General features: G+C 41.1%; 1 long non-coding RNA gene across 2 annotated transcripts in view; it reads right to left on the bottom strand.

Annotated features, from left to right (window-relative positions):
* The window catches only part of LOC132352359 (uncharacterized), a 99901-nt gene that overhangs the window by 58541 nt on the left and 23496 nt on the right, over positions 1-17864 (bottom strand). For both annotated transcript variants that reach the window (XR_009498687.1, XR_009498688.1), the window contains exon 2: positions 12815-13006. This is a non-coding gene — a long non-coding RNA (uncharacterized LOC132352359). The remainder of the gene's footprint in view (positions 1-12814; positions 13007-17864) is intronic.

Raw genomic sequence — 17864 nt, 5'->3', positions numbered from 1 at the left:
GTTTCACTGAAACCACACTGCTTAGGAAAACACTCCTCTTCCTCCTATCAGAAATAATGATGGGGCTTCCCTGGTGGCGCAGTGGTTGAGAATCTGCCTGCCAATGCAGGGCACACGGGCTCGAGCCCTGGTCTGGGAAGATCCCGCATGCCGTGGAGCAACTGGGCCTGTGAGCCACAGCTACTGAGCCTGCGCGTCTGGAGCCTGTGCTCCGCAACAAGAGAGGCCGCGACACTGAGAGGCCCGCGCACCGCGATGAAGAGTGGCCCCCGCACGCCGCAAGTTGAAAAAGCCCTCGCACAGAAACGAAGACCCAATGCAGCCAAAAATAAAATAATTAATTAATTAATTAATTAAAAGAAACAAAATTTTTTTAAATAATAATGATGATGGTGATGGTGATGATGATGATGATCAAGGTGGGGGAAGAGTGAGACAGAAGATCAGCAGTCGTTCCCTATTTCACAGTAAAACGTAGCACAGCTTCCATCACCCCAGGGCTACGATCTGCAAACATAGCAAAACCCAGAGAACGCCGTGTTAAAGCCCAGGGGTCGTGTTAGCATCCGGCAGTAATAGACACGCTTATAAGCACATCTGGGGACTTTCCAAAGTATTCAAAATCCTGTATGAGCATCTTGGGACGAGTGAAATTTGGGTCGTTCCTGTTAAAGTGCTCCCATTTATACCCACAACGCAGGGAGGCCTGAGAAATCTCAGGAGATTAGGTAGATAGATAAATAGATAGATAGATAGATAGACAGACAGATAGACAGATAGATATAATCCCTTCATAATACATTTTTTTAAATTAAATGACCATCAGATATATGTGACTTGGGAACCCACACGATCAAGTTCAGATTGCATTTTCACAAAACTTACTAGCTGTCTACTATGTACAGGACACTGTGCTAAGTGCTATATGGGATTTAAAAGATTTTTAAAATATGGTACTTTTTTATACTGAACATGATCTATTACTGAATACATATTTGCATATGGCCACACATAAGAAATGCCTGCTCCCACCACAGCTTTTACTTAGATTTCTGGCAAACTCTAGACATTCAGGTCACCAGCATCAGCCAAATAAGTCAGCTTAAGGTCTCTAAGTTGCAAAGGAAATGCACTTCACTCTCAAGGAAAAGAAAGAGAGCCACCCTCAAGGCAGAAGCTGTGGGTTTGGTGTAACGTATAAATTTAACGTCACTGATTTTAAGTTTCGTTACCTGTATTTCCCTGGTAACCAACAGCTTAAGAAGTGACAGTTGACAGCAAGGGGGACAAGACAGAGAAACTAAACACTATGACAATCCCATGTCCTTGACTGAGGTGATAGGCTGAGGCACCTCCACAGCCCCAAGGGCACAAACACGTCAAGATGAGTCAGTGCGAAGTCCCTGTTCAACTAACTTCTCTGAGTCATCACAAGGAGGATAAGCTGTGTTCTGTCTCTTCTGGTAACCGAGGCAACATACAGATACACCACACTTGAGATTCCCAGCATTTACTTCAAAAGGTGTTCAACTAACCACTTAAAGGCTAAAGCCCAGGAATATCCCTCATAAATTACAGCAACATATGGAAATGAAGACCCAGAACAACTGGACTGAGTTAAACCACAAGTTGGAGGTAAAACCAAAACGAGAATCCAGGTTCTGTTATCTGACCGGGATGTGAGAGGAAATAACAGAGCCTGAGAACTCTGGAACCTGAACTAGATTTTCATCTCTAGCCTTATGGGTTTTGTTGTTGTTGTTGTTTGGTTTTTTTTTTTAATGCATTTTAAATTTATTTATTTTGGCTGTGTTGGGTCTTCGTTTCTGTGCGAGGGCTTTCTCTAGTTGCGGCGAGCGGGGGCCACTCGTCATCGCGGTAAGCGGGCCTCTCACTGTCGTGGCCTCTGTTGTTGCGGAGCACAGGCTCCAGACGCGCAGGCTCAGTAGTTGTGGCTCACGGGCCTAGTTGCTCCGCGGCATGTGGGATCCTCCCAGACCAGGGCTCGAACCCGTGTCCCCTGCATTGGCAGGCAGACTCTCAACCACTGCGCCACCAGGGAAGCCCTCTAGCCTTATGTTTTGCAGGTGAAATAAGTGAGACCTGGAGAGAGAGATGACTTGCTCCAGGTCACAATTCAGGGATGAGTAGAATTGGGACAAGAACACAGGGGTCTCACGGATGCTAGTATTATATTCTTTCCATCAACATCCACTCTTTTCTTAAACAGTTTAAAAGAACTTACATCCCACAGGCTAAACCGCATCGTTCGGTCTCTGTTTCACAGTAGTTATACTATTTGAAGCTGATACTGCTCCTACTTGCCTTCATCCAAATCAAACTAGAATAAGGAAATTGGCCGGATGAACTCACTGTAAGTAACACAGCTTTCAACCCCTGCGGCAGATATTTTAAGCAACTGTTGCCATATATGTTTCAACTTGAGAGATTTAATGAGGAGAAATGACACCCTGACCTACGGGTGGGAACAAGTGTAAGAAAGAAAATGCGGAATGAGCATATAGACATCCTCCTTTTCAAGTTTTCAAACATTTAAGAACCTACTGTGTGTGAAAACTCTGCCTACACTTCAAGTCTGCTACATTCTTAAACATAAGTGGCTCGGAGTCTCAAAAAGGGTGACCTCAAGTCTCTTAACAGTGCCTGTGAAATTTAATAATTGGGAGGCTCACACCAAACCTCATTTATAGCTCCTTTAAATGAAATAGATCACAGTTAATAAAGAGCCTGCAAATTAAAGTAACCCAGCAGTCTTAACTAGCAATTAAAATGACTTTTTTTTTTCCTATCCAAGGTGAAACCATATGCCGGAGCAGATTTTTGTCAGGTCCAAGATAAATGAGCAGTTTGGCTCAGCGGGGGATAATTCCAGTTCATACTGAAAGATCCGCTTCAGTATCAAAATCTCGTTCTCTCAATGCCAGGGTCCTGCCACAGATCACCTGCACGCACCTGGGTTCAAGAGCCTTCCCTGTAAGGACACAGCGTAAGGTGTGCGACCACCTCATTCCTCCCACACCCTCAGGAGGTGGGGAGTCTAGTACTGGCAGAACCCAAATGCCAGCAGAAGCCTAGACTGACTTTCACCTTCCTTACACATATTGATGGGATCACCCGGCACTGTTACAGAAGTATGTAGGGAATGGGGAACAGGCTGGGAGAGAAATGTGCATGGCAACATCTAATCCAGATCAAAGCCCATCTCACTTGGCCAGCGGACCCCTAAGAACAGGTGAGAAGGAATTCTGGGCTCTGGGAAATGCCAGTCACCTTCTGGAAAAAAGAAACTAGTGGCCCATGAAGCAGGACATAACTCACACATAATGTTTGTTATGTATACTACAACAGCAATCAATAACCTGCAAGCTCAGCTGTTTGGAGCACTTCTTCCCAAGGACCTGACTCACCCCCATGTCTTCACTTGCCAAGGTGGGAAAGGGAGTGGAGATGGTGGAGGGGGCACGCCAGATGCAGAGTCAGAAAGTAATTACTGATACCAGAAGACAGAAGGAAAAGATAGGTAGAAAGAAAAGAACAAGGATAGGTAAACAGATGGTGGACAGATGGATGGTTGGATGGATAGATACACGGATATATAGAGCTGTATACATATATTTATATCTCAGGGACAATAGGGGTGCAATGATGGACCAATGAATGATCAGTAGAAAAGGAGAAGCAAAGACATATTTGTTAGAAGCCTACTTGTTTCTGGCACCGAACTTCGAGCTTCCCATGCATCATCTCATGTAATCCACCAGTGACAGCACTACTATTTTGCCTATTTTACACATACCGAAACTATCGACACAATCAATAATATTATCAGGGTTAGAGTTAAAACCTAGTTCTGGGTAGCCACAAAACCCTTAGGTTTTCCATTATCCACGCTGCTTCTCATCCAAAGTCATGCTAAAATTTGGAAGACGCTACATTAGAAAGTGGACTGCAAGCCACATAGATCTGCTCTGTGAGCGCATAATTATAAACTACACCCTCAAACCTACTCAACCATTTAGCCTCCTACCAAACACCAGGATAAAAAGAGCACAGCAGACTCTTCCCGAACGCTCCAGGCCTTGACAACAAGCAGGTGAGAAGCACACTTCTGTCCAATACTGTCTTTCACCACCTCCGTCTTTGACACTCCATGGTCCCCACACCCCACCTCCCAGACCCTTCTTTGCTCCAGCAGTTCCCACCTTTTAAGGTACAAACAAATTGCCTAGGATTTTGTTCAAATGCAGATTCTGATTCAGAAGATCTGGAATCTGAGATTCAGCCATTCTAACAAGTGATGTTAGAATCCAGGTGAAGTTGATGCTTCCCGTCTGAAGACCACACTTTATGTAAACTAACCTCTGTTCTATACCTCGTTGTGACTCGTTGTTCGAGAAAATCAACATGTGAAACAGAAAATGAGATTTAGCATCATTCTCTGGGCACTAAGAGCATTTAGTACACATAACAATAGGAAATGTGATGTGGACCCGGGATTTGAGCTCTACGTATATTTAAAGGGAGTCATGGAATCCCCCAATGCCTCCCCAAATTACCCAGATGCAGTTTTATGTGAGTAAAACCAAAGGCTGCACAGTAAAGAATAATGCCATCTTGATGCTATTTAAATATATATTTACTTCTTATTCATGATCTTTCCCCCATTTAATTTTCTCTGAGAAATTATTCAGGTCACTTTTTAAATGGGTTTCAATGTTTCCAGGGCTGCAGCTCATTATAAAAATGTTCACAGCAGATAGAATCTTGCTTCAGCACAGCACTGTTTTCAAGCTGGCAGACACAGAAATAGGTATGTGGATATTGTACCATAAACATTAATTTAGTATTATGTGGAAGGTTGATTGATTAATAAATACATAAGCCAGGAAGCCTAGTTTAACTCTTAATTCACTTTTTTTTTATTTCACAGAGAGGGAAAAATTAATCTAGAAGTGTTGATTGATTGAGAGTTTTAGTCTCATCTAGATAGCAATGGAAAATGACTATGAACCTGAAACTTTGCAAACTGCATCATTTGCAAAATAAACCCAATCAACAAATTTCATCACACAGTGATGGATGGTCAGAAAGAAAGGGCTGTAGCGATCACGGAGAAGAAGAATGTGTAATCAACCAAGGAAGCAGCTCTCCAGGCAGAGTGGAGAAAGGAGGAAGAATTAGCAAATATTTCCAGCTCAGGGGTGGACACAAATGAAAAATATATATATATATACTTGAAACTTTTAAAATTAATGAGCATCAGAGCACTCTGGCAGACTAGCAAATTAGAATTAGTACATTGCGTTCTTAAGAATGTACAGAATATAAACATATTGTGCAGTTGTGATCCCACTACAAAGACGGCATGATGTACAGAACTGACTTACTCTAGTGCCATGATCAGAGGGTCATGTTTAGAACCAAATGTTCTATATCTAGACTTACATAGTGCTGAATTGTTTTTTCTGAAAACAAGGGAAACATCTTCATTGTTCTCTTTTTTGAAGAGTAGCAATGAAGCTGAGCAGGGCAATTGCTTATAAATTAGACCTGCATCTCCTTCCTGTGATTTTATTTTTCCTTTCCAGATCATATTTACACAATGACAATCAAGGTCAAGTTCCAAGCCCTAAGCCTCAGAAAGCTGACATCAGAATCATCAGTACTGTTTGCATTTAGTGTGTCCATGGGAGGAAATGGAAGGAAGGAAAGAAGTTAACATTTGAGGACCTACTATAATAAGAACTGTGAAATATTCTACCAGAGATTCAGATCAAAGTTCTCACATCAACACTGTTTTATTAACCCCATTTTTCAAAGGAGAAAATGAAAGATTAGGGATGTCAGCGAGACTGGCCAGTGCTGCAACAGCTGTTACGTGGCAGAACCCCATTTATGTTGGGCTCTGTGCATGTTCTAGAGAATGATCTTTCCACACCCTGCCTCAGAATGACTGCAGAGCTTGTTAAAGCAGATCGTGGGCCCCCACTCAGAGCTTCTGATTCAGTCAATGTGTTAGTTTCCTACTGCTGCTATAACAAATCACCACAAACTGGGTAGCTTCAAAACACAATTTCATTATCTCACAGTTCTGTGGGTCAGAAGTTCAGATACAGCACAGCTCAAGTGGGTCCTCTGCTTAGAGTCTCCTGGGGCTGAAATCAAAGGTGCTGACAGGGTTGTCTTCCTTCCTGGAGCCTCTGGGGAAGAATTGGTTTCTGCTCTTATTCAGGTTGTTGGCCTAATTCAGTTCCTTGTGGTTGTAGGACTGAGGTCCCCCTTTCCTTGCTGCCTCTCAGTCAAGGTCCAAGCTTGGCTTGTAGGGGCGGCCTGCACTCCTTCCCATGCTTTCCGTGTGGCCCCTTCCAGCAAGTCCAGTCTCTCTCATGCTTTGACTCTCTCTAAGTTTCCCTTCTGCTGCATCTCTCTGACTCCAGCCAGAGAAAGTTCTCTACTTTTAAGGATGCATTGTGATTAGACTGGGCCCCCTGGATAATCCAGAATCATCTCCCTATCTTAAAAGTCCATAAACCTTAATTACATCTGCAAACTTCCTTTTGTATGTAATACATTCACAGGATCCTTGGCTAAGAGGGTAGACATCTTGCGGGGGGGGGCCATTCTACCCACTGTAGCCAGTCTGGGCTGGGCCCCCAGAATTCCCATTTCTAACAGGTTTCTAGGTGATGCTGCTGGTCAAGAGACCACACTTCGAGAACTCCTGCTCTGGCTTTTACTCCAAGTGTGGCCCAGGGTATCAGTATCACCTAGGATTTGTTAGAAATGCACAATCTCAGGCCTCATCCCAGACTTAGTGAACAAGAAGCTACTGCTTAACAACATCCCCAGGTAATTTCTGTGCTCATAAAAGTTTGAGAAGCATTGCTCCAAGGCAATTAATAAAACAGGAAAAGGAATGGAGTGAAGTATATGTTTTATTTATTCTCAAAGCCTTTTGGAAAGATACAGCTCCTCCTTGGTCCAGGTATTGCCCTTTTGTTTTCTTGGCAGGAATGGAGGGAGGTATCTTACCTATAAAATTTGTACTTGTAAAGAATTCCTGCACTCGCTCACTCTCTCTGTCTCTCTGTCTGGCTTTATTTGCCCACCCCTACTCCCCATTTTAATTCAAAGGGGGGAAAATCTCCCCATGACTCAACCACAGAAATGTTTGGCAACCTGAACAATTGCAGGTTGGATTTGATTATTCACTGGGCAGCGTTGACAGGGACATCCCTGCTTTGGTCAAATCCAGGATTTGATGGGACTAGATTTCAAAGGCTTCTCAGCTGAGTTCTAGGAGGAAATACGGTACTTGCCATCACCCATGACCAGAGACAGGGTGAGTGCCGACGGGTGCAGCATATTCTGCTTTTACTTTGACATTAATAGGATTTCCCCAGTCCTGGAAAGAGATTCAGCAAAATCTAAGGGCCCCAGAGGAGAAGGAAATGTCATTAACCCTTTTCTTGAGGATGTTATTGGTTTTCTGTGACTTACCATTAGACGAAAGTGACTGCAGTTAGAATATATTGAAGAAGACTGCAAAGTAGTACAGACAGGCTGCAACTAAACACACAGCTCACTTCTACCTCTGGCTCAGAAACGCCTGAATGTAATTACTGTAACCTAATCATTAGACAGCCAGAGGAAAGTGAAATATGTTTCAAGATGTAGACATTAACTGAACATTATCTCAAACTCTCTTGCTTTCTCTTAATTTAAGTTGAGATAAAGAGAACAAAACAAAAATGGAAGGATGTTTGGTAGTGAAAATAAGAACATATGAGTACAGTGAAGTTCTATTAAGTGTACTCTATTGGTAAAAGACAAACCAACAGACTAATCCCCCCCCCCAACACACACACACACTCTCACTCACTCACTATGCTGTTTCTTTTCTAGTGCACTGAGTTCCAGGCAATGAAGACCCATATTGTCTGCTTAAATCAACTGATTATTCCAGAATCAACACGAAGAATCATATAAACCAACTCTCGTTCCCAGCGCATTCTCATGATTCTTGCACTTATTCTCCTTTGATTGGATAAGGAAACCATGGGAGCATTTCCAGTACTAAACCCAATCCCCTAAAACATTACCAAATTATCTGTGGGTACTCAATAATAAAAGTGTGTATTGACAAAGGATGTCAGCCACCCAGAGATGTTTAATGAGGCACCTGAATATGTACGAAAATGATGCCAGCAAAGAGTCGATAAGGCGATGGCCATTCAAGCAAGATATGGGACAAAAGCCAAATACATGATAACCACTCCAGAACTCTTGAAAGGAAAAACAATTCCCACCTCTCTGATCAATGCCATTCCCCCACCTCCATTTCTGGAAGCTATTTACCTCAAGAAGCATTTACAAAGAGAAAAAAGTTTCTTGAAATCTGCAGAGTGTTTACTTTGGAAAACCACCTGGCAAAATAGATCAGCTTTCAATCCATCACCGATGAGCCAGTGTTATCGTAGATCTGTGTTTACTGAGGGTGGGGGTGGAGATAAGAGAGAGTCCAGATCAAAGGTGGGATCATTCTGGGGTCACTGGGGGAACACAAGATGACCCTTCACTGGATTCTTGACCTGATGGCCAGTAGTCTGGTCGAATCTCCCCCAACTCTTCATCTCTTTATATATATAAATTTACTTAAAATATGTATATACAATTAAGTAATGATACATTGAAAGTATATATAATTACTTGGGTGCTCCCCCAACATACATTTCTGTCTCTCTTCTTTCTCACATGCTATTCTATTCCTCCTTTCCATTTTTGTGACCAGAAACCTCCTAAACATCTTTTAAAATCCTATCCAGATGCTGCATGGCCTAAAGTCTTGCACATCTGCTGTTGGGGATTGTGGCTCTGTCCCTGACGTGTGGTTGATTGCCACCACCGTCTCAACACTCTTGTTGCTTGGCCACCAGCACTCCAGTTGCTCTGGCCCTTCTCTATCTTCACAGCCATTGATTGCTAAGCTATCTGCTGCAGCTGCTAGCTGCAAAGCTGCTGCAGCACTAGCACTTTCCTATTAAAGGAAAACTTCCCCCCAGTGATTAAAGCCATTTGAGACCTTCTGTCCCTCCTCCCACGGTAGTTGGGGCAATAAACTTGAAAACCAATCCAGAGAATATTTAAAGGATATTAAAAAATATTTAAAGCCTATATCTCATAAACTTTGCCAAATGTCTACTCTATACCTGGTACCCAGCTGAATATGGTAAATATGTTAGTAAGGACACAGCCTCTCCAGACAAGCAAGGCTTAGAGCAATTCAAGAAGTGCTGTGATCACAGAACATACAGTTTGTTACAGGAATTCAAGGAACAGCACACGACTGGTGACATGGGTTTTAGTGCCGGGAGACAACACTGCCTGGGTCTTTCTCATTTCTGCACATCTTCTGCATAGAGGTGCTGACAGCCTTTTCTTCTTTCAGGAATGTTTGTACAGCTAACAGCCTTGGAAGGTAGAAATGGTCTCTTCTGCTAGAACATGGGGAAGAAATGTTTTGCCCATGAAAGATGTTCACTGTTGCTAATTATTGGAGAAATGCAAACCAAAACTACAATGAGATATCACCTCACACTAGTAAAAATGGCCATCATCAAAAAATCTACAAATAATAAATGCTGGAGAGGGTGTGAAGAGAAGGGAACCCTCCTACACTGTTCATGGGAATGTAAATTGGTGCAGCCACTATGGAGAACAGTATGGAGGTTCCTTAAAAAATTAAAAATAGAGCTACCATATGACCCTGCAATCCCACTCCTGGGCATGCATCTGGAGGAAAACATGGTCCAAAAGGATACATGCACCCCAATGTTCATTGCAGCACTATTTACAATAGCCAAGACATGGAAGCCACCTAAATGTCCATCCACAGAGGAATGGATAAAGATGTGGTACATATATATATATATATATATGATGGAATATTACTCAGCCATTAAAAAGAATGAAATAATGCCATTTGCAGCAACATGGATGGACCTAGAGACTGTCATACTGAGTGAAGTAAGTTAGCCAGAGAAAGAGAAATATCATATGATATCGCTTATATGCGGAATCTAAAAAGAAATGGTACAAATGAACTTACATACAAAATGGAAACAGACCCACAGACATAGAAAACAAAATTATGGTTACCAGTGGGGGAAAGATGGGGGAAAGGGATAGTTAGGGAGTTTGAGATTGACATGTACACACTAATATATTAGACAAACGGATAACCAACGAGGACCTACTGTATAGCACAGGGAATTCTGCTCAATGTTATGTGGCAGCCTGGGTGGGAGGGGAGTTCGGGGAAGAATGGATACGTGTGTATGTGTGGCTGGGTCGCTTTGCTGTTCACCTGAAACTATCACAGCATTGTTAATTGGCCATACTCCAATATAAAATAAAAAGTTTAAAAAATGCTCATTGTGCAGTATAATAAAAATCTTGTCTCCCTCCTGGGCAAAAATCAGGCAAGTTTCCTTACAGCCCATTTATTATGAAAGATTGGGGTTTCCTAAGCTCAGGGTTCCTCAGCTGTGAAGCAAACCCGGTCCATGTGCAGCATCCAGGATGCTCTGTGCCACCCCTGTGACTTTGGGGACAAAAGGAGCTGACACAGGCATGAAGCACGTGCTGCTTACTCTGCAGGGAGTAGTAAAGTCCTTTGTCTCTTACCCAGGAGTGTCGTGTCTTCTCCCAGCATCCACGACACTGCACTGGGCTGAAATGTTACCCTGAAAGGGTAAAATCTAGGAACCTTCACAGTTCTTGACATTTAGAAGGGGTCGGAGAACTATTTTGTGGGCCCTGACACCCACTTGAGCTAAGACAGGCAGGCTTCGTGTAATTTAACCACAAGGACGTTCTAGAAGACAAAGTGAAGGGCACATGGACAAGCAAGAAAGCATGACCATACAGCGCATTTAGGAAAACTCAAGTAGAGCAGGTTGGCCAGATTATCATCAGGGGTTTTACACACAGTCATGAAACTAAATCAATGCGTTCACTTTGGGCTTAGGGTTCATTTCAAGTTAAAATTTTTAATAATATTAAGCATAGTCTTTGAATTAGCTAACACAGTACTTCCCAAACTGATGTTAAAGAAAAACTGTTCTGTGTAGTGTTAATTGGTGTTCCAAGAAAAATAGACTTTCCTTGCACAATTAAGTGAGTTCGTTAACTGCAAGCAAAGTTCAATAGGTTTTTTTTTTTCCACTGAAGCATCCCCAATACTTTAACACGGCAATACATATTTTGAATTACCAAAGGGAAGACTTAGCACGCAGCCTAGCCCAAGCTAATCTGATCAGATGTCCTTTCTTTAGGGAACCCCAATTAAACATTTCCCAGAATGATTTTTCTGTTCCTGCTGATACGAGTAATGTTTGTCTAATCCATTTTAAAATCACTATAGCCTTATAAGCAAACACAAAAAAATTATAATTGAATAAAATTAATCTTTGGTCAAATTTGCTTTTAAAATGTGTCCATGGGGTTAGGATTCTGTGGTCCTAAACCCTCATGACCTAAAAAAATTAAAATTTCATAAAGGCTGATGTGCATCTGTTCTCTGCTCTAATGACCTACAAATTAACAAATCATTCTATTAATCGCTCTAGTTAACTAACCCGTTCCAAGATCAATTCACATAGTACTAAATATATATAGTATATGTCAATATATCACAACCAAACACAGCAAGTTGTGATCTACCCTGTACAATTCAGACGCTATATACTTTGCCAAAGAATGCACTTAGAGTTTCTAGGTCGTTGAAAATAGAGCATAGTATACTTACATTATTTTAATGTGAAAAATATACAATATATATAAAATACTGTGTGTATTATATGTGTGCATATGTATCATATACATACGTTTTGAAAACACCTATGCAAGTTCTTTCAACTCTAAAACTAAGAGGATTAGAAAACCAAGTAGATAGCCCTCTATTGTGACAAAGTTGATAGCCCTCTGATTTTTAGACATTTTACAGCTGAAATAATGGATTAATCATTGTTCCAAGCACACACTACAATATAAAGGTAAATATCATTTCCTTAAAGTTGTAGGGAAAATTGATATTTCCCACATTGAAAAGCTCTCTTGACCAAAAATATTTGGAAGATTCTGTCATCATCAGCTTCAATCTATTGAGGAGCAAAGATTCAATTTGCTGGCTTTCTTCTGTCTGTAAAGTCACCCCTGAATCCCTCACCCCTAGCATAGAACTATCATATGGAAGACCTCCAATCAATATTTATTGAATCCATAAATAAATTTTTCACCTTGAAATTGATACAATAACTATATCTTACAATTTTAAGTACATTTGTTGATTTCTATGAACTGCTCTATCACCAATCCAGTTAATTCAAATGTATATAAAAGTTCACTAGAAAAACAGAGAAATGTAAAAGAAATGTTTAAATGGTTCGTCAGAAGCAATGATGAAATTACTGAAATCCTGAGGATTATATAAAAAATGAGACTTAAACAAAACAATGTAGTAAACATAGACAATATTCTGCTTATACAGATGTTTCATTTAAATTGAAAAGCAAACACGTTTGTCATTATAGTTTTTCTTTAGTAATCTATTTGACAGAGTTTTACAATATTTATTTATTTGGGCTCTTTGGGCTTCTTATAGCAAGTAGTGATTATTTCATAAATCCTCTGGATTTTAGCAAAGTAATATTTTGTCATTTTAAATGTCATGCAGAGGTCAGAAATTTATGGTGAAATCAGTAAAAGATTTGAAACCACACAGGTGACTTACCTGTCCTTATGTCTGAGTAACTTCCACGTCTCCTGGGTTCATGGGCTTTGTTCCTTCATTTCTTTGTTAGTCTTGGTGTAGCCAGGATAATCCTCAGCTGCAAAGTCTCTTCATCAATTTCACGTATGAGGATGCACTGCCACACACATCCCTTAATTATTAGTGCTTATTAGACTCACATCAAGACCTTTCCTACAGAAAGATAAAAACAAAGGATTCCCAACGTCAATGAATTTATTATCTATATGAGAAGACAGTCATATACAAAACTAACCGTTCTATAGAATGAAATTCGTTATCTCATCCATTCGAGTCTTCATTGATTCATTCAGAAATGTTTATTTAACATATATTACAGCACAGGTTCTGTGGAAGACACCGCACGTACAAAGACTAATAAAATACCATAGTCCACTGGCAGGCTTCTCCCTCCCCTTACGTTACCTCTACTCTGCCCTAGTCCAGGCCCTATAGCTCCTCAACAACTGAAAAAGACTACTGTCTACAGGTTTCCCAAAATCTCCAGCCGAAAGACAGCTGTTCAATCTTCCTAATGCACAAATTTGTTTAAGTAACCCCCCTCTTCAAAAGCTTTTAGTTCCACCCCATAATCCATGGAGTAAACTATAAATTCCTTAACTGACAAGAATTTAGGGACCTCACTATCTTGGCCCCAATCTATCTTTGCAGTCTTAAAAAACGAACATATCAAGGAGTGATTTACATGACACCAGCCCTTTTGCATATAGCATTTCATATACATTACCCGAGCCTTTTCACATATACTAACTCCATGACAACAATGGAGATTCACAGAGCACTGTTGTGTGTTCCCCAAAAACATTTCATTTTTCCCCTTTGGCACACCAAAGGCTTGATTTCTAAGCTCCAGATATCTAGGTGGAGCTATGTGACTAGTTCTGGCCAATGGAATGTGAACAGATTTGGGTTTTGTATAGGCCTGGTCCCTAAGAGATCTCCCACACTCCCTTCCTCTCTCTTCCCTTCTGTGGCAAACTTGGGGGTCATACGTTAAGGATGACGGCATCCCAGGATGGAGTGCCTGAAAGTCATCCCCTACCCCACACTGCCTCACCACCACCACCCAAAACCAAACGGACTGGGATGTCAGGAGACACTTGATTTTCATTGCTTTAAATCACTGAGATTTCCAGGTTTGTCTTTGTGGTGTAAGCTATTTATTCTGACAATGCAGACCGAAATTAATTTGATATCCTTTTAGAAATGAGAAAACTAAGATTCTGAGTGGTAAGTGACATCCAGATTCACAAGGCTCATAAGCAGAACTGTAAACGCGGGTCTTTACTTTCTGCGATGGTTAATTTTATGGGTCAACTCGACTGCACTAAGGGATACCCAGATAGCTGGTGAAACATTATTTCTGGGTGTTTCTGGAAAAGATGAACATTTGAATCAGTAAACTGAGGAAAGATTATCCACATCAGTACGGGTGGGCATCACCCAATTCGTTGAGGACCCGAATAGAACAAAAGGGCGGAGAGAGGGTGAATTTGCTCTGTTTGAGCCAAGACATCTATCCTCTGCTGCCCTTGGACATGGGTGCTGCTGGTTCTCAGGCTTCCCGGGCAGACTAGGAGTGGGACTCACACCACCAGCTTTCCTCATTCTCCAGTTTGCAGACGGCACGTCGTGGGACTCCTCAGCCCCCATAAGCGTGTGAGCCAATACCTATAATAACACACCTTCAGCTCATTTAAACTTCCCGTCTCATTGCTCTACTCGTCCTCCGCTGATGCAGTGATGCCCCTCAGGCATCACTGAGCACCAGCTAAACTGAAATGCTTTCTGTTCAGTAAACACTCATCACACTACCCCAACCTCCAGCTTTCGTCCACGGTGTTGCCCGGGGAAAAGGCTCTTCCTTCATATACGTGCTTCTAAACCTACTCATCAAGGTCTGACTCCAACTCCTTCCTGAAGCCCCTGAACAGAGGAATGCCTCACCTCTGTGTCCATGGAGCACCTGTCTGCCCCTTTCTTACAGCTCCAGCAATGTCATCCACCTGCATATATTCTCTCGCCCATTGGTCCAAAGGCTTTTCAAGGACAGAGACCATGTCTTATTCTTCACAGTAGAACCCACTCTGTTGAGCCCTGTACCTTATGTATGAAGCATTCAAAAATGTATGAACTGAGTTAAATTCATATTTTTAAACTTTTATAAATGTTGATATATTTTCTACTTCTATTAATTCTTTTAAACTACCCCACCCCCAAGACATAACATACAAGGTATTATGACTCTTTTTTTTGAGAGTGCTACCTTAGTAGTTGCATTATAAAGACAAAAGAATCGAAAAAGATACTATAGGCAGCATTAGATTTATATTGCCTTGCACGTAAGTCACTCAATAATCATGTTGAATGAATAAATGTGGTGGTTTAACTGTTTAACCTGTCATTAGTACCTACATAGATTTACAGTGAAGGTCAGCGAAAGTCACTTCTGATAATAACACAGAAGGCTGATGTTTTGCAAAGGATCTTCCGGACATGGTGTCAACTTTGATTTCCTCTTTAAATACAGGACATTAGTTCTAGTCTTTAAAGTGTACTTTGAAATCCTCTGATCTTCTCTAATGAGCCACTTGATTATATAAGCTTTGCTTCATGTTTCAGAAACGAACCCGCAGTGTCTGTTCACCAGAGACAGACTTAGGATATTTGAGTAGTGGAGAAGACTATTAACAAGCAGTTATTCTTGTTTTACTTTTGTTACCACAAACCAATTCACTTCAGCGGTTTTTACCTACTAAAAAAATTACACAAATTAGAGCGTGTCTTTAAAAATGAATCGCTTCTAAATAAACCTTAGATGCAGTTAGAATTATGATACTTATTATGAAGAGCTGTGTCTCCTTCCATTTGGCGCTAGTGACAAAGGTTAAAAATGCCCTCCTATAAAATACCGCATAATTAAACAAAGCAATTTTGTAATTACCCACTACAGAGCTGGATAAATTCCAAGTTTCATAATTATTCCAACCTACGGATGATCCACTTGTACAAAAAAATAAGTCCAAAGGATAAAAGAACAGCATTTCTCTTCAGTACAGTTTCGTTTCCTTCCCATTTCTCTCAATTTGTTCAGCTACTCTTCTAAAAAAATTAAAATAACTAAGAGCAAACAGTTTTCTGCTCCTTGTGTCTCGCTCCTCCAGTAACAATGCATAGTTATGGGTATAGAATGTCAGTGTTTCTGCGTGAGAATTGCTGAAACCCAACACCAGAAATGAGACGTAGAAGTGGTGCATGGTCTATTGAAAACTCAACCCCCGCCATCAACAGGTGCAAGAATGATGCCTAAGGAGATGTTGAGGGAACTCATTATAGTAATCTGATAGAGACAAAACTCTGTTAAAGGCAAACCCCTGTTTCCCAGTCGGATCAAATTACACACCAGACAGGCAAATTCCCACCACGCCGCCTTCCTTGTGTTGAGCTTCTGAAAATTTCAATCTAAGCTATATACTATCCCCTCAACTTCTTGAAGTGCCAAGGGGACAGGCTCTCTCACCAAGCTCCAAATATATGTCCAGCTAACTCAGAGTCCAGCTCCACTTCCCCTGTTAATGGAGGACATTGCCTGTAGGTAATTCTATAGAGGGAATCCATTATGTACAATCCAACACACCCTGAGGTGACCAAAAAAAAAATCGTTTTTAGAAACCCTCAGAATTTCCAGGTCACTGAATGAATTTTAAAATCACAGTGGTGACCAAGTACTTTCATCAAATATCCATGATATACCTTAGGCATTTTTCTGAGTACCAATGTTAATACCTTGGCCAAATTTCACCTTTGAGAAGGTACCCTTGTTAATTATTCAGTCGTTTTTCTCTGAAAGTAGTATTCTTGCTTTAGGCTCAGACCACTTCCGTGCAGCACAATGAATAAATGTTCCCAGATGCCAAGAGGCTGGGTGGAGTTTCTATAAATGAAAAATCTAAAAAGTGATGACATCTGTTGAAGTTGGATTCAGATCTCACTATTAGAGCGTGATAATCACCTTCCCAGGAGGTCACGTTTACCTTCTAGAAAAGTGCAAAACAGAACACGTTAAGCAATGATTCACAAAGTCCAAGTTCAACGTCCTCTAGAGACTCACCTCAGTCTGAGCATTCAGACCAAGGGAGAACAAGGGTCATTACATGAATATAGTGGTCCAGGCAAAGTGGCCTGGATTTGCCTTTCAGCCTCCTCTCTTTCTGAGTTTTGGTATAAAAATATAGGACTAAATGATCTGATCGCTACACAAATCGAACACCCAGTTTCAACTGAAAACCACTTGGAGCAATTTTATATTTATATGCTGTCTTTATGAGAGCATGCATACACTTATTATGCCAGACACCTTTCTAGGTGTTTTATAAAAAGTTATCATTTTTAATCCCTATGACAAGTTTTTTTTTTTTTTTTTTTTTGCATGAGAAGGTCGAGGTTCTAAGAATTTAAGTGACTTTGTCAAGGTCACCCAATAAGGAAGCAATATAACTGAGCATCTGTCTCCACAGCCCATGGTCCTTCTACTAAGTCATGTTACCTCCATGGATTTTAAGTTCAAAATGCTGAGTTTATGTTTCTTAACCTCTATCCTTATTTTCTTATTTGTAAAATGGTAACATTCCCAAGGTCACACACGGCTGGTAACTGGCAATGAATGATGGGATTTGAGCACTGGTTTTCTCTCTTTCCAACACACCACATTCAAAAGAAACCAAACATTTGGCCTTCCTCTGCCAATACTTTTCTTCCTCCAGTCTCCTCCTTCTCAAAACTTGGGGATCATCTTGAAGGCATGTTTTCTCTCAGTGACATACATCTTGCACTTCAAAAAGACCTGGTAATTCTACCTTCAAAATATTACTCAAAACCATCACTTCTCTCCACCCCCAACCCTACCCCTAGTACTGGTTGCCATCATCTGCGGCTGAGGCTAAGCGACCTCCTCCACCACCCAAACCCTCCAACAGAGTCAGAGGGACCTTTTGGAAAAAGAAATCAGGCC

Source organism: Balaenoptera ricei, chromosome 18 (genome assembly GCF_028023285.1).
Source record: "Balaenoptera ricei isolate mBalRic1 chromosome 18, mBalRic1.hap2, whole genome shotgun sequence".
Classification (NCBI taxonomy): Eukaryota; Metazoa; Chordata; class Mammalia; order Artiodactyla; family Balaenopteridae; genus Balaenoptera; species Balaenoptera ricei.
The sequence above is the reverse complement of the archived record's forward strand: the minus strand, read 5'-3'. Positions and strand labels throughout refer to the sequence as shown.